This window comes from Carettochelys insculpta, chromosome 7, assembly GCF_033958435.1.
Source record: "Carettochelys insculpta isolate YL-2023 chromosome 7, ASM3395843v1, whole genome shotgun sequence".
Lineage (NCBI taxonomy): Eukaryota > Metazoa > Chordata > Testudines > Carettochelyidae > Carettochelys > Carettochelys insculpta.
Window position 1 is genome coordinate 14,268,682 of NC_134143.1, and position 21,922 is coordinate 14,290,603.

At 42.6% G+C, this 21,922-nt stretch overlaps 1 long non-coding RNA gene across 1 annotated transcript in view; it reads right to left on the minus strand.

The window, feature by feature from the left end:
* The window catches only part of LOC142015670 (uncharacterized), a 61,999-nt gene that overhangs the window by 33,570 nt on the left and 6,507 nt on the right, over window positions 1-21,922 (minus strand). Inside the window, exon 2 of the long non-coding RNA XR_012646216.1 lies at window positions 13,109-13,200. This is a non-coding gene — a long non-coding RNA (uncharacterized LOC142015670). The remainder of the gene's footprint in view (window positions 1-13,108; window positions 13,201-21,922) is intronic.

A 21,922-nucleotide genomic window follows, 5' to 3' on the forward strand; every position in this document is an offset into this window, starting at 1 on the left:
CCAGAACCCCCACTAAATCACTGTCAGAGTGCCATGCCACGAATTGCATGAGGATCTGAGCTCAAGGGATGGCAGGGCGGGAAGGCATGCTGTGCTCCATGAGGTGCTGAGGAAAAGCTGGACCCAGCACATCCCTTCCCATCTGAGGTCCCACCAATGCTAGGAGCGTGGCACCAGGACCTCCCCACCTCAACACGCAGAGGGGCTTGCTTAGGCCATCAGCTCCCCAGGCTTAGCGAAGTCAACTCTCCTCAAAAGTAGAGTGGCCATGCAGGAGGGCAAATGCCACACACACAGCACAAATCACCCCCATTCAGAGCACACCTCCTCTGTGGAGTGTTGAAAGCAAAACACCCTAAAAATCAGTGTCTGGGGGGGTTCTCACTAGTGCCTGGACCACAGGCCCACCATGCTCCACTCTGAAGCCTTGTCCTTGCTCCACTTCTTCCCCCGAGGCCACCCACACCCACTGCTTGCCCTCTCCAGAGGCCTCAGGGAAGCAAAGGAGAGGACTGAGCAAGTGAGCAGTGGGTGGGCAGAAATCTCAGGGGACAATACAGAAGGCAACAGGTGGGGGCTCAGAGAAGGCAAGCTGCTAGGCATGCTCACCAAGCTGGACAATCGGATAAAGCATTTCAAAAAGTTGTGAGGCTTTAAAATGCAGGAGGCTTCCTTCTTGTCTGCACCTCCTGGGTGGCAGTGTTCACAGTTGTGGCCAGAGCAGATGGCATCAGGGAATGTTGAACAGCTGCTGAGGGACTATTAGGTTTGACATAAGTAATGCAACACCTACTTTCATGCTGAATCGACCTCAGTACATCAAGCATGGCTCAGTGTCACTCAGGGAGTTAGTGGCACTGCGTTGCTGTAAGAGGGCACTTTACATTGGGGGTGACAAAATGTAAGTGCAGACACAAACACAGCTAGCAGGGTGGTGGGTATAAGAGGCAGGGGAAGGCAATCAATGCCTTTGTAAACTGCCTGGTTGACCCCACCCTGTAGCCAGACAGAGTCTCCCCCTTACAAGCCAGCTTGCTCGTTGCCCCCCTCCCCACTGAGGAGCACACAGGGCACGGAAATGGCTGCTGACAGCACAGTCTTTGAGGCCCTCATTGAGGCCCAGATATGCTGGCTTATCGTGACCCTGAGAAGCAGAAAGTACAGCTAGAAGGCTAACAGGCCAGACTGTCAACATGAGAGGGGGGGTGAACCCTCAAGAAATCACCCCAGCTGGCATTGATCAATATGATGCACACACAATCACCCAGAAGGGGACGTGCCCCGCCCACACAAAAGAATGTCCTGTACTCCTAAATTGTTTATCTCTTGTCTTACAAGTGCAAACTAAGTAGAAATGCCCTTGTAACAAACTGGAGTCACAAAGACAGACCAGTATGATCTGGCACCATAGATAAGAAAGAGAATACATAACCCAAAAGGGGTATAAAAGATGGGTCCAGCAGAACTCTAACTTTGAGTGCATCTCCACCAACTACCTGCTGGTCGGGTCAGGTGATTGCCTCCCGAGGTCCACTACTGGGGACGCCCAACCTCGTATTCGTCTTTCCGCGGAATTGAGTGACCGATCCAGCTTGGCTACGCTGGTATCGAGAGACGCAGAGAGGGTAAGATACACCCATGCTAGGTCTCTGACTTTTTTGTGCACAGCTAAAGAATTAGAGCTCTGTAACTAGATGTCATTGTGCCAAGATATCATTGTGTTAGATGATAACTGATATCTTTGTATTGGATTGTAACGTAACTTGTTAACACCTGTACTTTGCTAGCATATAAGAAGTAAACAATAGCCTTTTGTAACCGCACGCTTATAACTGTAGCTTAAATAAACTTGTAACTAGTTAAGATCCAAGCCTAACTATTTTGTTAACCCTTTTGTCACTGCAACACAGCCGGCACAACAAAAGAACTTTAACCGTTTGGTTACTACAGCCTGGCCGTGGGTGAGTGTGCTAGGAGCTGCCTGCTCTAACAGTAAAAAACTGGGTTGCTTAGGACCCAGGGGAGTACCTCACCGCACATTACCCGGCCACCGGCTAACACACCCACACTCTGCCCCCACCCTGTCTCCTGTCCCCATTCAGCATGGTTCCTCCAGTATCCTGGGGCTGCCTGAGCTTGGGGCAGGTTGGCCTGCTGTTACAGTGGGGGAGCTTGTTTCCTGCAGGCACCCTGCATGGCAGAGGCGGAGCCTCACACAGAAGGGGTGGGGCTTGGGGCTTGCTTCCCCCGCCTTTGGGTCATCCTTCATGACAAGTAGAGAAACAATGACCTAACTTTCATGTGTAGACCAGGCCTGAACTCCAGACAAATTAAGAGACTTGCCCAAATATTTGACTGGCTTACCTCTCTCTCTCTCTCTCTGAAGCCATATAGACCTGGATACCTTCCAGTGCTTGTCTGAATATATTTAAACCTACTTTGTCTAGAAATCATCAGAAAAGGTCAGGAGCAAAAAGCTTTTGAGCAAACTTTTGAAGAGCCTTTGCTCCATCCAGATTAGAACTACCCAAAAATACCTCCAGCTTTGATACTGCAGAGAGTTTCCTACTTCAGGCTGTAGCCAAAACCAGCATTTTCAGACTTGCATGAAAAATATGGAGTAAAATGTGAATCTTGTTTTTTCACATGCCAAATGGTGTCACTCAAGATTGGAGTGAAGTGGTAAGGGGAAATCTTTACTGTATTCGGCCTTTATCACCCATTATTTGTTAGCAATAAAGGCATATTTCAAACATCTTTCAAAGCTAAAATGCTTAGCTTTCAATGATAGGGTTATTGACATCAAGTTACATTTGTTTTCATATCCTGTAACCAAACCAAATCCAACTTGGCCATACTTAAGCTCATAAATTCCATAGCTTGTGACAGACAGTCAATTTTTCACGCTGTTCAGCACACAAACATTTTATCTTCTAAAGTTTATTGCATCCATTTTAAAATTAAAGTTACATTTTCATTGGCGTTAGGTCTTTATTAAAAACCATTGATTAATCTCATCCTCCATATTGCATGATCAATACCCAAAAGGACCCATTTAAAAAGAGTTAATTTTAATCCTTTATGCAGCTGTTGGATAATTTAACTGCTGACTAACAAAGGTTGTCATTTAATTGATAAAGATGGACAAATTTCCAACTGATGAAAGGGAGCCTAAGGATGATCCATGGTAACATTACAATCATTCATCATTGTTCTATTCAGATACTGATTAGCTTTAGAAGCATTCACATGCAGTAGTGGCAGTCATATGAAGAACAAAATCAATTGTACAATTCAGTCTAAGGCTTGGTCTGTACTTAAAAGTTAACACTCTATGTTAATCATGGTATGGAAAAATACCACCCCAACCAAAGTAGCTAGGCTAGCCTAATTCCCAATATACATGCCGCTATGTCAACAAGAGAAAGCATCCGTTGAGGTATCTATTATTTGTATAAGTGGCATTCCAACACTGAAAGAAAAATCCCTTCTGTCAGTGTCGGCTGCATCTATCGGGGTTATGATGGCAAGCTGATGTAGTCACCATAACATAGATGTCTCCAAAACAAGAGAAAATATCATGTACTGTAAAGGGTAAAATGTACATACCATATTTATTTTGCTCTCTCGACTTCATATTCACAGGAGCATTAGTCCTAAATAAGTTCCAGGTTAATTAGCCTGAGTAGAGAGGCCAAGATCTTCATGTTAGCACCTGGGCAAGTAAGTGGGCTGAAGACTGGGCAAATTCCATGGAGTTTCTCTGCAGCCATTTATTGTACCTAGTGATAGGGCTTGAGATGTTGTACCCAACTACCCCTCTGGATGAAGGGAGGACTGTGGGACTCTCATAACAATGGTCATGTAAGCTGCATGTATTCAGTCTCCCTTTCGCAGACTCTCCCACCTTGCAGTACTCAGAGTTCCCCACCTAAACCTTTGGCCATCCCAAATTCACGCTTGTAAAGAGCCAGAGGTCCTATGTGCCACTTATGTCCCCAAAACAGGGTTTAGTTGGACTTGTGAGCTGCCTAAACACTCTCTGCTCAGGGTTTATTTTCAGCCTCTATGATGCTACTGAAAACATTCATCTTATTTTCTCACCTTTTTCACAATAAGCTTCCCTGAATTAAACTTTTTATTGGACCACTGTATTTTACAATTCGCATCATGTGATGATTAAAGCTCTCATAATGTACAGAAATGTACTAGGATGATCATACTTTTGTGAGGACACCTATTTTGAATGTTGTTGCTTTGCTTAACCTTTATTGGATTTTATACTGTTTTATTATTTTTAATTGCATTATTACTATATTTCAACTATATAGCACCCAGGAATATCAGCTTCAGGGATCTTAAAAGTCAATTATGATTATTAAAATTACACTATTCTGTGAATTTTAATGATTTTCTAGCCATGAGAGACATCTCCACAATTGTTGGATTGGGATATTTTAACAAGAATCTAGTTCTGGAGTTTGGGGTATTATCACTGTGGATAATCTAAGAAGTCATTTCCCTTCTCCAGTTTGTTCTTTTACCATTTGCTTTCACACAGAGAAAACAAAACAAAACAAAACAAAACAAAACGACACAAGCTTCAGGACTGATCAGGCATGACTCTCCATGCAAAACTCCACTGGAAGTCAGAATAGCAGACTGACTCATAGATTTTGACTGAAGATGGAATAAACTGCTCAGGACAATGGCAGAAGAGAGTTGCTACATGAGAGGTTCCTGGGAGGAAGGGTGGAGGACAAAGAAAGATACTCTGAAACTATAGACTATGGGTTAGAAGCTGTGGACACTTAGCACATCTGAACAATTAGGCTCTAATTTACAGTATTATGCCTCACAACATGGCAATAATCAGGGATGGTAAATGTTATTATTCTCTAATTATGATTAAAGAAAAACTAAGGTAGAATAATAACAGACAGTAAGCCGTGCTAGTCTATACACTATCAAAGCAAAGAGCAGTCAAGTAGCACTTTAAAGACTAGCAAAATAGTTTATTAGGTGAGCTTTCGTGGGACAGACCCACTTCTTCAGACCATAGCCAGACCAGAACAGACTCAATATTTAAGACACAGAGAACCAAAAACAGTAAGCAAGGAGGACAGATCAGAGAAAGATAATCAAGGTGAGCAAATCAGAGAGTGGAGGGGTGGGGGGGGAAGATCAAGAATTAGATTGAGTTAAGTATGCAGACGAGCCCCTATCGTGACTCAGAAAGTTCACATCCCGATTTAAACCATGTGTTAATGTTCCAAATTTGAATATAAATGTCAATTTGTCCGCTTCTTTCTACAAAGGAGCGATAATTCCTTTTCAGTAACACACATACCTTGAGGTCATTGACAGAATGGCCCATTCCATTAAAATGTTGACTAACTGGTTTGTGGATCTGGAGTGTTTTAATGTCTGTTTTGTGCCCGTTGACCCTTTGTCTAAGGGAGTTACAAGTCTGTCCAATATACAAAGCATCTGGGCATTGTTGACACATATATGATGTTAGTAGAGGAGCATGAGAAAGTGCCCGTGATTCTGTGAGTAACCTGGTTAGGTCCAGTGATGGTATTTCCAGAGAAGATATGTGGACAAAGCTGGCAGAGGGCTTTGTTGCAGGAAAAGGTTCCAGGACTGGTGTTCCTGGGGTATAGACTGGGGTATATAAGCCTGGGGTATATAAGCCTGTTCTTTTCCACTTAACCATCTCTTCAGAGGTTCCTCCACAGGAGCGCCTCCTGGATTTCCATCTCTAAGGCTTAGGGAGCGGGAGAGGGAGCCACCAAGATTCCTGCACTAAAAGATACTTTATATCTTGAGGCATCTGACAGAGTGAGAGACTCCCTGTTAATATAAACTGGGATGCCCTACAGCTTGCCTGCCATCATGGCTGGTATGACAAAACCGCGCCCTCCTGTTCTAGTGCACTCTAACTGCTAGGCAGCCTGATCAGGCCACTCCAGATAACCTTTCTGCTTATGGTTTGCCACCACCATAGACTGCGGAACGCTTGGTAGCATCAACTGTAGTGAGGGGGAAAGGTGTGTCAGCCAAACAGGGGGCCCAGGTCCCAGTATTGTGGGTAGGTGTCAGAATTTGACTTTATCCATTTGTATCTGTATAAAGATGTCTGTGGCAAGCTGGTCTCCCAGCAACATTTAAACCCTACTTTAGTTTTGGGTTGAAAAGTCCATGAGGGAGAAAAACGACAAATGCTGTTGCATGCTTAAAAGATAGCTGTCTTTGTGGAACCATGCATCAGAGCAGAAACTGTTTTTACTAGATGAAATATCCCTTGGGCACAGTAATGACCAGAGTACGCAGGGACAAAAAACAGAGTAGAACAGAATCCCTAAAGATGTGTCCCAGAATCCCAAAATCCCTTGCTTTGTGCATACAGTCCTACTGTTCCAAGAGGGTATAATTTGGAAATGAAATAATTTTAACATTTTAGCGGATAATTTTCTGATGTTCTCCTATTGATTTTCAGCTGCTTGTAAGCACCTCATGGGTTCATTTGTCTCATGCTGATTTTTTAATAAGCAATCCTGAGCTACATTCTTCTTCTGGCTTGGGAGGCATGCTGGTCTAACACCATACATCTTTGGAGGAAAGATGCTTTGCACTAATTTATCAGTCAGTTTCATTCCACACTCGTGACAGAATAAGTCATTTGATGAATGAGGCACCACTTAAAACTAAAGTTCAGACTGCGTAGTTTTAGGAGTCTCTACTATTAGTCCTACCATGCCATAGGATGTGTGATAGATTGGCTATTAATATACAGCATTAGCACTGATGACATCTGCTCCCAAAAGGACCCCAGGACAGCACAGAAAACTTTTGATACATTTCCCTCCACTTGCTCTCCATAATTCCATAGATAGATAATGCCAGGCTGTGGGTGGAAGCAGCAGGCCTTCCCTCAGCTGCTGCACTTGGAATATTATCTAGGGTAGCATTCAAGTTTTGTGGGACTGAACTGTGTAAGGAGCTAGTAGCAGTGTCCTGACTTAGCCTCTGGCTACTTTGTCCTCAGTGCAGTATTCCTAGATTTTTTTTTTTTTTTTTTCAGTTTGCTTACTTCTTCCTGCATCCCTCTAACCAAGAGAAAAGAAAATATTTTGTTGCTAGGTAAAACATATACCATGTGAATTCTTTCCATCTATCAACTGCATTATCTTGAAAACATGATAGTCTTGGAAAAAATTGCACCAAGTTTAATGAGGGTCTTCAGTTTCACACCATCAACTATGGGAATGACAGAATGAAACAAGTTTCTGGCTTGGGACAAGGCATTCTACTGTGAAACTGTTAAAATATGGTCATCTCTGCTTCTATTGACAGTTTATAATCCAAAATGAAAGTTTAAAAAAAAAACAGTGACTAGAAGCGCAGAGCTCTAAACACACCAAAAAGCATTTCCTAGGTTCTTTAATAAAATATATGAATCAATCCCCCCTTACTTCCAGTCATTCTGCAATAGATTTTGGAAATGATCTCTGAGGCAGACAAATTGCTTTTTATAGGTTAACTCGCAGGACCGATTGTCAGGAAAGGTTGTTCTGAGATAGAAAAATGAAAATGGGATTGGAACTAAAAAGATGGACTATGTGACTAGATGGGAAACAGAAAGGTGTCACTTTTACAAAGTGCCTTTTTTGATGAATGAACTATTTTTAAGTGCTTATGTGAGCATATGGCTGGAAGTTATAACACTGTAATCTATAAGATATGATTGCGTTCATGACTGTCGTGCTTAATAACCATGCTCCAGAACTGACAGATGGATGAATGAACTAAAACCTCTGGCTTTTTTAGGTACAAGAACCCAGTTCAATTCTGCTTTCCAAATATAAGTGATTTTGCTTTTTTAAAGAAATATTTACCATCCACTGCTTGAATAATGCAGAGCCATTCATGTTCACTCACAGAAACCATGCATTCTTCACCATAGAGCACACCATAGTGCAAAACTGTACAGCAAATTATGTATCACACGACTGACAATAACCAATAACACTAACTTCTTCAGTCTGGTGTAGCAAATTTCATAACACTTTTACGGGAAAGACTTAAGGATTTCAATACAACCACATTTATCTCTGTTTTCTAATCAGCCCACAGTTGTCGCAGCTGGAATTTTTCATTCATAAAGTTCTTTGCCTCAAAAAGGCCTCTGCGCAGCTAGCATGATAGCCATACTCTACTTAATAAATCTTCTAGGGAGAGAAAAGACAAGAAAGATGAGTTCACATATACCAAAGCTTTCTAGCTTTCTTCAGAAGCTGTCCATGGGTACAGCTATTGTTAATATTATTGCGATCTATTAGCATTTTAGGGGTGAATTTTTTTAAAAAAGATTGAACTAGCTCATAATAGCCACAATAGAATTTCCAACCAAGTATTAGAAGTGAATTATAAGTGTCAGACATGCTGACTTATTTGATCTATGACAAGACTAAGACCTCCTTTTTCAGCTATTGAAGTGATACAGAATAGATAGTCCAAGCACTCTCTACAACAACAACTTATACGTATAAGGGAGTGGTTCAATTTACCAGTCCATTCCAACCATGGCCTCTCTTCTGAGGTCAGCACTACACTAGACCTGAAAGTGGATCCTAGATAAGCAATTTCCGCTACAACAATTGCGTAGCTGGAATTCATGACTCTAGAATCGACTTATCTGGCCATCCTCACTGAGGGAGGTCGACAGGAGAAACTCTCTCGTCAGCTTCCCTTACTCCTCGCAATAACAAGGAGTACAGAGGTTGACTGTCGAGCCATGAGAGTTTGATTTTGTGCATCCCTAATAGATGCACAAAATTGAACCCTAGAAGATCAACCCTGACCAGGTTGATTTCCTAGTAAGAATAGACATATCCTAAAACTGGCAATAAAGATGACAATTAGTGCCAAGTGATGTATTTGCCTATTTACTGGGAATTAAACCAAGACCATCATGTTATTTTGAAAGGCACAAACAGCCTTCTAATCATGACAAATAAATGAATAGGAGTGACTTCAAATGATAAATTTTGGACCACATTTGAACTCATGTCTTAGAAGTGGTAGGTGCCACATCCTCTTAACCAAATTCCCTTAGCCATCTCTACCAGGCTTACATGCTGAGCCATCTGATGTATGGAGAAAGAATGAAGACAGCTCATTTACACTCCCTTTGCAGAGGAATTAGAGATGGATTTCTCTTAAAAGAAAATATTGTAAATAATATGCCATAAAACCTCAAGTTATGTGGGAGTTGCATTCCTGCAAATGCCATTTAACACAAATTGGCCATGTCTGCACTAGCCCCAAACTTCAAAATGGCCATGCAAATGCCATTATCGCATAAGTCAGGGTGGGGAGCTGGGAACCACGATGATGCTTGGGTCCCAGCTCCCTGCCTCTGGCAGAACCCGGGAAACTGAATAGCCCAACACAGCTCTTCAGTTTCCTGGCTGCTTCTCTCTGCCTTTTCCCCAGGCTGACAGTTGCGTGGCTGGGGAGAAGGCAGGGAGAAAGGACTCAGTCTGTCTAGCTGCCCGCAGCTGGAAGCAGCTAGGCAGGCTGAGAGCAGCTTCAAATTGTGCTTAACTTTCTTTAAACCAAGTTACATGCAACTTGAAGCAGCATATGTAGTCTTTTCTGGTCTGGATTTTTTTTTTTTTTTTTTTTAAACAGAGTATTTGCCTAGCAAAATTCAGCTCTGATGAACCATCCATTCTTCCATGATGGTTCTGCTTTCTATCCTACTATCTGATAGGACTGATTAAAGCCCCTGAAAGGTCAAAAACTTCAGAACTGTTACATGGAACCAGAGGATCGTCTATGATTAGAGATTATAACCTTCCTCTTCTCAGAGACTGCACAACCAGCCTAAAGCTTAAACCAAACAATTTCTTTCCAGGGCTTATGTCATAAAAACAGAGCTTGAAATAACCTGGTAGGTCACCTCGTTCATCCCATCACCACCAGAGTATTATTACTAATAGTATGCTTTTGAGTGGTTTGTCCAATCCAGAGTTAAATGACCCAAAGCACATAGATTCCAGCATTTCAATTAGCCTTGCAATCTGTTAGGCCTCAGTGTTAGAAAAAACGGTCCTTTAGTTTTTACTAGGACATACAAGTACACTCTATGCCATTCTAAAATTGAATATTTCCTCCATTATCATTCTAAACCTGACTCAAGTTTTATTGTGTGAAATGGCACGAGGTGTTCAGGTGAGAGTCTAGATACTTGATCCCTAGGTCCCCATCACAAGGGGGACTTGGCCTCATTAGACTCCTTCATTCAGTACAGCTGCACTGCAAGAGATAACCTTAATAGATCTTCTGACACATCTTATCAATGTTAAACAAGAGAAGTCTCTCACAGCACACGCACTGCCTTCAAAGGATGCCAAAATGCATCACCATCCTTCGCTTTCCTTTTAGGTCAGCAAGCTGAAGTGGTTCGGATTTTCCAGACACTGTTCACAGAATCTTAGAAAATAAAGCCTCAGGCTTGGCACCCCTGCAGTATCATGCTAATAACAAAGAGGTTTTATAGATCTGAATGGAGAAAGATGGTTTTAAAAGGCTTCACAAGCCTCAAATCCCTGACTGCTTTATTATCTTAACCTAAAGGTTTCATTTTTATTAGAAAAACTCTGAACAGTGGGGACACTTCACTACTAGCAATTGAATGAAAACAAAGGAATGATTGTACTCCATCATTTGAAACAAAATAGATATTTTAATCAAAAAATGAGCTGAAACTGGAAGGATGATGTCAATATAATTCAAACAAGTTTGCTGGAGACTCCACTGTTTTATGTCACTGTCAAAAAGTACTAATTTTATAGAGCTCCTAATCACAATGGCTTCTTACAAAGAAGCTAGCAAGAGTAGGTCTTGCAACTCAAATCTCTCCAATCACATCAGAAAGAGTCCTCTTGTTCTCTCTCTATTATCCCTCTCCTTTTTGAATAGCAAATATGAGGTAAAAGATAAATGGAAAAAGGAGGAGAAAGCCAAAAACAAAACAAAAATATATCCAGTTTTTGTTTTCATTGAAAAAGTGGCATGTTCCTTTAAAAATTTCACACTATGGAAAATAGACATTATTTTCCAAACCTATTCACAATTGCAGACCACCTCCCTTGCCATGCCCAATTCTGGAACACCCCTGTAGCAACAATGTAAATTGCTAACATAAAATATCCACCAGAAAGTTATGGCTTCATTGCAAGCATCTGTTGTTGCACTGGGATGCAAAGAGGAAAGCAAGAATCACACAACCTTCCAGCTAGGTGTGGAGGAGCAAACAGTGACCCAGAGATCACTACTCATTCATGGATCTCAAATTGGCAAACTGAGCCACAATGACACAACAGAAAAATTGGAAGGTGCATTTAAGCCATTTCCAAAATTTGCAAGGAAAATGTGAAGAAAGGTTTAATTGTTTCACTTTGCTGCCTCGCTCAGATCAATTTTCTATGTGTAAGCTAGCAGGCTGGGGTGGGATGGGATGAGGTAGGGAGGAAGAGCTTGTATATAGAGATGCATGCAATATGATGGCCTCCTGCTGCAAACACACAGTCTAGAGAACATGGCATCATAATAGACTTCAAGAGATTCAGTTTCTAATTTAGGCCTTGCCTCTGATCATGTATGTGACCTTCACCATATCACTCTTGGTACCTCTCATGCTTTAAATGTTTTATATAAGACTGTCAGCCCTTGAAGGCAGAGACAGACTCTTCCTATGCATTGGTATCACAACACAATATAGCCATGTAGGCCCTGCTTTAACACTAACAACAAATGGTCCATAAATTTGTGTAGTATTTCGGCAAAATATTTAAAACTCCTAATAGTTGTGTGTTCTTAATAGGAGACCTATACAGCCATGATTGCAATTGACAAATCTTCCCAATGACAAAAGATGGGACGCTAGAGGGGTAGGATTGAAACCGCTCTAATCCAGAACACTGTCTTCTGGCAACATCAGTAAGCCAGAATGATTTTAGTGAGCCAGATATCTGCTTATCATGGGTTTGGCCAAGTTTCTGTGGTCCCATAAAGCTTATGTACACCCACCAAACCTGGCTCTCAGGCTGGGTCTACACTAGCAACCCCTTTCAAAAGACACTAAGACAAAAGACACTTTCCGGTTTTTTTGCAAGGTTAGTCCCTCAGCTGCCTGCAAGTCCTTACTCCTCCTGCAGGCTGAGGAAAGGAGCCTGGACTGTTCAAGAGAAACCAACAAACATTGTTAAGTTGGTGTTTTGCATACAATGAGGCTGAAGGAAGCTGTGAATGGTAGATTAAAGAGTGAATATGGTGAAAGGGGTGGGGAGAAGAGAGAACTTTTGCAGAATTTACCTTGTAATCTAGGTCCCATTTCAGGCTAAATTCCTGACCTAGAGAGTATCGGCTCAAAGAAAAAAGGGGAACTGTGACAACTGATTGATTGCTGTGGGCGAGGCAGGGCTGGAGAACATCGTCCCTTCCGGTGCAGCACATTTTTGTTATTGCAGCACTGACTTAAGCAAATAAAGACAGCATTGAAGAGGCTATACAAACCTGACCCAAGATGAGGGTTTGAAGGAGATGAGAAGACTAGTAGAAAGGGAACACATTTTTAGGAAGGGCCCACTTTAGTGTGACACGGGGGCACAGAAATGCAATGTGGGGTTGAGGCTGGTATCTGACACAGACCTCTCACGTAACAACAGTGGTCTCCCTGCGTACTCTATATTAAGATCTCCCTCATGTGCAGCATGTCTCTTTTTGCTCAGGAAACAAAGAGTGGAAGCAATTCTCAGAATAGCTAGCTCATCCTGGCGGAGAAAGCACTAATAATCTTGTTTGTTTTCTTTTTTGCTGGATTTGTTAAACAAGCCAGTCATTTTAACTGGGAGAAGTGGCAGACAGCAATTAAAAGTTATTAGCTCCTCAAAGTGAGTTGTCACTGCTGGTGAGGTACTAGCCCTGTGCAATGAAAATGTATTTAACTCGGAAGGGAATGTTACATAAGCAATTCTCAGTACTACTGCTGTCTCATAGTGGGAAGCCCATATATAGGAGACTGCAGTGAACTTACCTCTGCCAGTTGTATGGTGTGCTTCCTTTGCAGCCACATGCAGAGCTCTGTGCTCTTCCCATCTCAGTGTAAGGAAGGACACCGGAGACATCCTGAGCAAGAAGAAGGGTAGAGTCAGTTATGATCTCTTTACCCACCTAGTCCATTGCTATCTCAACCACATGGATCTCTGAGAGACAAACTATGGAATTTGCTGTAAGTTGCCTATCAGGCCAATGATAAGACAGAGCAGTGGGGCAGCTGCCCTGCTACAGCAGAAAAGGGGCTAAAGCATGCTGGAGGGAGCCTGTGCAAAGCCATGGTCAATCAGAGAGAGGCTTGTAAACAGCCAACCAGAGGGCAGCTTGCTGGGGCAGCCCTGTGTATAAGGAGCTGCTTAGCAGAGCAGAGGCAGATGAGGCCTGATCAGGGAGGGTGCAGGATTGGCTCTGAGTAAGGAAACAGCACCTGGAGAGAGCAGTGCTAGGCAGGCTCAGGGGAGCAGGAGAGAGGCTCCAGCCTGACACCTGCCAGACTGTTGGCCTTGATGTGAGGGCTGGTAGGGTGCAAGGGTCATGGGGAAGTGGCCCAGAGAGTGAGAGGCAGTAAGAGAGAGAAGAGGAAGATAGGACAAGGCTGTTGCCAGAGAATCTCTTGGCTGGGCCACCTTCTACCACACCTTGTCACTAAGGATGGTGGCCAATACAGACTGCAGCTTGCCCCAAGGTGAGGGGCAAGAGATTGAATAATGGGCACTGCCAGAGGGCAGCAACATGAGTCCAGAGCAGAGTGCAGAGAGAGATCAGAGCAATGATGGCTGAGACTGTGGCCAGATGGGCATGATGCTGAGGATCAAGCTAATTCCCAGTGTGACCAGCAGGAGGCAATATGGTGGTGAGTAATAATGTTTCAGACTGCACTGTTTGTTAATGTTCAACATCTCATTGCCTGGGTTAAGCCAGCTACTTGGAGTTTGTCTCCATGCTGTACATAGATGCACAGGGCCTGATATTTTTCATCACAGCCAGGAGTATACCACCACAAGTGGGGTCAGTGAGAGACAGTACTATTCCGTGTCCCTGAAAATCAGGATGACAGTCTCTGGGAAGTTTTTGTTCATTTTCACCATACAGACTCCCATTCTCCTTTGTTGACTGATGTATTGCCTGATCTTGGAGGGCTGTATTGATTGGGGTAACATGTAACTCCTTTGCTAAACGTGTTTAACGGAAGTTATGAATCTCTAATGAGTACGAGAACAAGTAACTGGGTTATCATGCTTATGTGGATTGAAGCCTGTTGCATTAGTCTGAGACCGTGTGGGTGAAGTTTTGCTACAGGCTGGGATTTAGTTGAATAGCATAGGTAGGGTGACCATATCTCCTGGTCTCAAATATGGGACAGGGACATATGGAGGGAAGGGGCGACTCCTTCCTGCTCCACTATGTCCCAGGGAAGCAGCAGCCACTGGTGCTCTCTGGGAGCCCTGGAGAAGCAGCAGCCCCCAGCATTCCTGAGCTCAGAGGAAATGGCAGCCAGTATAACACACAACTCTGTAAGAAGGGAGTATTGGGAAGCCTTAGAAGTTGGGTTGCTATGCAGTATCTAAGCAGTTAGATCACATTTATCTATAAGAATTGTTAAGAAATAAGCAGGGTTTTTCTTCTTTTTGGTTAAGTACTGAGTGCTGGCACCTCAGGAACCCCAGCAATGGGATTGGTTGAGGGCAAGGGTGGGGAGCTGGCTGAGTACTGGCCTCTCTTTAAACAAACAAAAACAAAGACAAAAAAAAGCACTGGAAATAAGTAATATGCATCATTAATATTAATCCTTCATTGTAGACATCACCACAGCCACATATGGATAAAGGTGAGAATTAATTGTATAATCTGGATGAACAGTTAAGTATGATACACACACTCTATTATTACACGGTATAAAATACTGCACCCAGTTCCCATTGCTTCAGGTTCTTTGGGTCCCCAAAGTGGCATAAACTGAACCAAAACCTCCCTTCTAAAAGATGCCACTGTTCAGTGCTATGGATTTTAGATAAGGCTACAAGGAATCCCCAAACAAAATATGTCCTCTAGCCTGTCTGTGACAGCCAGTATCTATCACCTGCTGATTTCTGCCTAAATAATAAAGGGAAAGCATTCAGATTATGTAAATCAAACATATGACATTTGAGGGTAAATTTACAAATAAAGAGAAGTAAAAGGGGTATTAGAGAGCAATATTAAAATAATGAAGTGAATATAGTAGTCAGTTGCAAAAACAAATATAAACACTTGGCTAGGAAAATGGCTAAGTAAGTAGAAAACAGTGGAGCCTTTAGAGAGGAACACTGAGTGATCCCACGATGTTGAGTTTGTCTTATGGTGAGAGGCTGCTGGTTGGAATGGAGTCTTCATCTGGCTGGTCTGTTAATTGGAGTCTGTGAGGTGTTCTTTGAGAGAAGACCAGTGCAATTCTGCTGTTGGGATGGGCAGCAGCAAATTAACACCTGCCAGAAACCCTGTATATTTTTTCCCCTGCAGGGGAAACCCCATAGGATATCTGCCTGAATCACATTTAGGCTGGAATTTATTTACTACGGAGAAAAAGGCATGAAGATTTAATGGCTAACTACAAAATCAACTGATCAAATTGCCAATTTGTTTTACAAAATGGATTCCCTGCATTAATACATTCAACAAACCTTAACAGAAAAAATCTTGGATTGTCATCCTTAATACCACTTGCATTCTCTGCCATTGTTGTTCCCAGTGGTCTTTGTATATTGGAAGCATGCACATTTGAGGAAACCACTTTACTGTCCTTTTCTTATTCCTATATTGAGACTGTCCCATGCTTTGTATTACAGTAGGCCCCGACTTACACAATTTCAACTTATGCATTACTTGCAATAATGCAGGAGCTGGGAAAGTGCCAGATCTGCTGCAGTGGTCAGTTTCCTGGCTCCAGCAAATGGCAGGCAGCCAGGAAAGAGGTGGAAGCTGGGAAGCTTGTGGGAGCTGGAAGCCAGGCTTTCCCCCTGGTGCCTGGCTCCCCACCACTCCTGGAGGCTGGGAAACTGACCAGTTCAGCAGCACTGGTCAGTTTCATGGCTGCCACATATAGAGGAAGGCCAGGTGCAGCCAGGACTTTGGGGGAGGGTCTCTTCCTATACCTGGTCCCAACTTGCATGAAATTTGTCTTATGCATGGTTGCCGAGGAATGCAACCAACGTGTAAGTCAGGGGGTTACTGTATAGCTGTCTGTATTAAATAACCTTTCCATGTGTTTCACTGGATTCCAACTTCTCGGTTAACTGTAAGAAGCTGCCTGGAAAAGAAATGATCTTTGACCAGTACATGCTATACCCAAATACCTATTTCTAAATGTAACAATTGTTCAGTCTGCTCCTTTCCCAAGTTAACTTAAGGGCTGGGTGACTGCGTTGAAGAGGCAAAGAGCTGCTGCAAGTGGAGCTATTGCCTCTTCCTTTAGATATAGCTGGCATGGGTGAAAAGTAGAGGCTCAATGGAGAAAACTTCGTCTCCTTTTCCAATAGGTTTCCATTTGTCTAAACAACTGAGCATTTGACCCTGAGTGGTGGTGTTTCAGTGTGACTCAAAATGCACATTGGGGGGGCCATATTTGCTAAGACTAGAAACTTTTCTGTGGAGAGATCCCTACATTTTTCTAGAAGACAACAAAACACATGTGAGGTGGTTACATCCTTGGAGCATATACAATGTCTCTACGAGTGGATTTTTGTTGTTTCATTGGTAATGAAGTATAAAAGGGGGAAGACTGATTCAAAACAAGTGTTACATAGTCTCTTGTTCACTATAAGCTTTCTTTATCAAAATTTATTCTATGTCCTTACTGTAATAAATAGAGTGCTTGACTCCCCAGAGGTGTATAAAAAATAAGGAGCTTTCTAGCTATATATTTGATGTTCAGTTTGCTTTAAGATCCAAATGTAAAATCTAGCACTCCCTGAAGTACTTTTTATCCATAAACCACTCATCTCTATAAGTGGATTCTCCCATCCTCAGGTTAATACTTTGCATTTTACTTGTCTTTTTGAAAACAACATGCAAGAGAACACAAGTTGTACAAAAATGATGGAATAGTTAGAATATAGAAAGCATGAGAGACACAGGCTGTGTCTCAATATTCAAAAAGCATTAACTAAACCATAAAGCACAGCTGTGAAACAGGCAAATAGTTTTAAAGGCACAGAAAGATGGGGTCACACAGCAAGTCAGTGGCAGAACTGGCAAGAGAAGCCTGGAGTCTAAGCCACCCTGCTTTAACCACTTGACTATATTGTCCTGCCCTACAGCACACTCTTTCGCAATATTTTTAGTGATGCACGTACTGATTAAATAGGTTAGATTTTTTTCAATGCCAGTTGAAACCTGTCAGACTATTTATTCATCATTTTTGCTTATCTGTTGGAGTACAGCTCTTTGTTAATGCATATCTAATACAAAGAAAAACCACAAAGCCAGCTCGGACTAAAACAGAGTAAGTTACACTACCAACTGACATGTAATTTCTTGATTTCATGGACCTGGAAGTTTGGTGCACTGGCAGATGCTGTAAGTGTGTACCCTATCCCTGCCCCCATCTATTTGACTGGGTGTTGGGGCACTCAGCTCCTTGTAGGGTTGCTTAGCAGCTTACATCACCAAGCCCTACCAAAGCTCACCTCACAGAGCTGCTATAATTTCACAACAAACTTACGCCCTGTCTACACTAGGCTAAGAAAGTTGGCCGCATATGTGTAATTCTAGCTACTAGCAATTGTGTAGCTAAAAATCGATGCATGTGCGCTCAGCTAACTTGGCTGTCTATACAAGGGAAAGTTGATGGGATAGTTTCTTCCCTCAACTTCCCTTACACCTGGTGAGGAGTACAGGGTTCAACTGCAACCCCTGAAAGGTCAGTTTTGCACATCTCTACTAGACACACAAAATCAAACCCTGGAAGATTGATGCTGAGAACAGCATCTGATTGCAGTGGGAGGGGGGGGGACACACGACGACTTTCATTTTCACATGATGGCCTCATTTGTTTTGTTTCCAGCAGTGTAGCTCCATTTGTTTCTAGCAGCATAACTCTTAAAATGTCTTCTTTGTAATGCTGTGTATTTCTAAAAGTGGTGACATAGATTGGAGAATGATGCGCAAAATAGAATGGAGTCCTCTGATAGGGCTAAACCCTGAGAGCTTTACTCAGTCATTCTCTGGCAATTTTGTGGTAAAACCAAAGGGAGTGTGACTACTGTCAGCACTTCAGAGCCTATGTAGCAGGGCAATATAGACTGACTCTGGCCTGCCTCACATGATCAGCAAACTGTCAGCTTACTCGTGAGGCAGGATCTTTATTTGTAAAGGATAGGAAGAACGTTAGTCTTCCAATCTCAGGCTGCGTTTGAGAAAAATTCTCTTTTGCTTTGTAATAGGGAGAATCTGATAAGGACAATGTCATTATCCATCATCATACTATAACTGCACTTAAGGGCATGTGTCTTTGCATGCTTTTATCTGCTTATTTTTATCCTTTTCTTCTTTATTGGTTTCCTTGGGCTTTCCCAATAGAGATGGCCTATTTTTATGCAGTCAATTGTGATGCTACCCAGTGATTATACTGCTTCTTTTTTCCCACTCCCCTGGAATACAACTGCTTTGAGGATTAATTCATTTGCCTGCAATTTTAAGATAAAGAATGCCTGTTGTAATTCACAATTCCACAACTTCTCTAGGAAATGAGCGGTGAATCTCACCCTGTGAAGCACAGAAATGCAAGATGTCTGAATTATATAGTCTGTCAGTAGGCCAGAGTAAATCAAAAGCTGTGCCAATCCGTAAGTCTAGCTCAATGTTTTATGCTTGTTCTCACAGTTCAGTTATTTGTGACAATAGATGAGGCCAGTATATGTCAATGAGCTATTGTAGAATTGCTATTGGGAGAGATAATCAAGTGCAACAAGTAGTCCTAAACCTCTCCATGTATAAATTAGGTTGTGATTTGGGTTAGGCCTGGCCTTAGGGCAAGGTGATCAAGGTGGTTGCTTTGAGCTCCATGTTCCAGTTGACTACAGTATCCAATGCCCACCAACCAGGCCCCAATGTCAGTAGGCCACCTTGGGCCCTGCCAGGCTGGTTCTGATTAAGGTTGCCAGCCATCCAGTTTTCAACCAGAACATCTGGTTGTAAAGGGACCCAGGTAGCTCTGGTCATCACTGCTGACTGGGCCATTAAAAGTCCAGTCAGGGTGCAGTGGGGCTCCATGGCTAAGGCAAACTCCCTATCTGTTCTGGCTTCACATGGCTTTTGCAAGCAGCCAGAAGGTCTCTGTAGCCCCTAGCTGCATGGATGGCCAGGGACATGCTGAGCACTATCCTCAGCCCTGCTCCATCTCCCATCAATAGGACATGAGCTGGGAACTATCATGGGTGATACATAAGCATCACCAGCACCCATACCCTCACCCACGCAACTCCCTGTTTCAGCCCTCATCCCCTTCCTGTACCCCAACCCTCTGCCCCAGCCTGGTAAAAGTAAGTTTAGAAGAGAGGGAGGGGATGGAGAGGGGCTAGGGGGAGGTGCAGCCTCAGAGAAAGGGTGGGGCAGTGGCAGGGATGGGGACGTTCAGTTTTGTGCAGTTAGGAAACTGGCAACTCTAATTGTGATATTCAGTAATGAAAACCCAAACCCCAGCACTCCGATAGTTTCCCACTATGGGTTGAACCTCTCTAAACAGGAACTCTCTTGTCCAGCAAACTCTATAATCTAGCATGATTTTAGTTAGCTGGACAACCACTTATGGGTGTGGCCAGTTTTCCTGTGATCCCATACAGTTTGCTTACAACCACCAGTCCTGGTTCTCAATGTTCCTTGCTGTTTTGCTGTAATTTACCTCTAGATGCCTTCTAAGAGCCCAGTAAGAAGTGAAAGTGTTGGTAATGTGCTAGAAAATATTGACCTCCTGTCATCTGGCAAATTCTCTTGTCCAGCACTGCTCAGATCCCAAGGTTCAGCCTGTAGTACTTAAATATTGAGTCTGTTCTGGTCTGGCTATGGTCTGAAGAAGTGGGTCTGTCCCACAAAAGCTCACCTAATTAATTATTTTATTAGTCTTTAAAGTGCTACTTGACTTTTTTGTTTGTTTTTGTTTTGACAGTATATAGACTAGCACAGCTTTCCCTCTGTTACTGTAGTACCACGTTATCACAGAGACACAGTCAGCAACGAGTGTGTGGGGAAAGGAGGAAAGCTGGATTTCAAATTTTTTCTCCATACTATCCACTACATAAATATGTTAACAATATCCACAAGTGGTAATTAGATTAATCTTTAGTTTTAGGCATCAGCCACAATAATACAGATGAGCATGCAGTGCCAATTCTATAGCATCTGGTTTTTAGTTTTTCCAACAAGCTCTTCAGTATGAATTACAGGACTTAGCCTAGGAAAAAAATTCTTAAAATAAATTCTTTTTGCTTATACACATTTCTGAGCTAGCATAAAAGCAGTTGGCTTTGAGTGTCTGCTTCTACAGGGTGATAGCAGCTGACCATGCTGTTTGACAAGTTATCTAAGAAATCTTATCAACATCTTCTTGCTAGGAAGAAGATTTTGCAGCTGTTCAGAGAGAGAGTTCTGAGGAGCCACAAGATTTTGCTCTGCCTAGTCTAGCTTTGGTCAGAACCATATTTATTATAACCGCCCCACTCACTCACAAAACCAGAACTCCCCTTACATATTTATTAAATATAGTTTGCGTGGTTGTGAATGATTACCTGTCACCACAGTGAAGGGACTATTGTGTAGCCTAACAGAGATTTAAACATTTCACATCACATATAACTGAAGAGCTCTATAGAGCATGTGACATAGCACCTCTGAGAATGAATTGTAAATAATATATCCTAATTTTTAAGAATTTCTTCTTGTAAGGAAAAAAAACACAGGCTGATGGAACTCTGCAGATGACAAATTCTGGCAGGAGACAATAGATCACTGTTACCGAGATCCTCTTATAAACCTTCTTAAATGCTGGTTATTCTACACAAATATGACCCTTGTGCATGCGCCTTGCATGTTCTTATGTTCCCAGGAGCTATGCTGGTGGGAGCTTAGTACTTCTGGCAGGTTCAACCAAACCAGAAAGGTCAAAGGGGTAGGAGTCAGATTAAGCATGCACACTCATCCTCCAGGATTGGAGACTTGGCTCAGGGCTAACAACCTTGACCTAGGAAAAGCCCTTTGTTATGGAAACGGCAACAAAGTATTCCATCTCAACTGCATGTGACAGCCTTCCAGAGTCACTTACAGTGACTTCTATGACTAGGCTGGCAAGTGACAGACAGAAATGGAGGACCTTTGTTGCTGCCTTACACACCATTAGGTGTAAAGGGCAAGGATGACTTTACACAAATACATCTGTGGGCTTTCCTATAAAAGAAGGAGAGCTGAGCTTGAAGCTGTGTTCATACGAAAGTAGAATCTTCAGTTAGTTTCTGTGTTGTATGGCCCTGCTGCCCTCTATCCCTCCAGATTATCTGGCACATATTTGGAAAATGAGACCATTATTCTGGTGTTGATTAATGCCTTTGTCAAAATTACTGTTTATTGGGGAAATGGGGAATGAATCGTCTTTGCAATGCTGCCAGGCTCCACAGAAAGGGAGTGAGACTAATGTCAGCACTTCAGAGTCAATGCAGCAGGGCAATATAGACTGATTGGCCTGCCTCACATCATCAGCAAACTGTCGGTTAACTCATGAGGCAGGAATTTTATTAGTAAGAGACAGGAAGAACATGAGTGAGTCCTC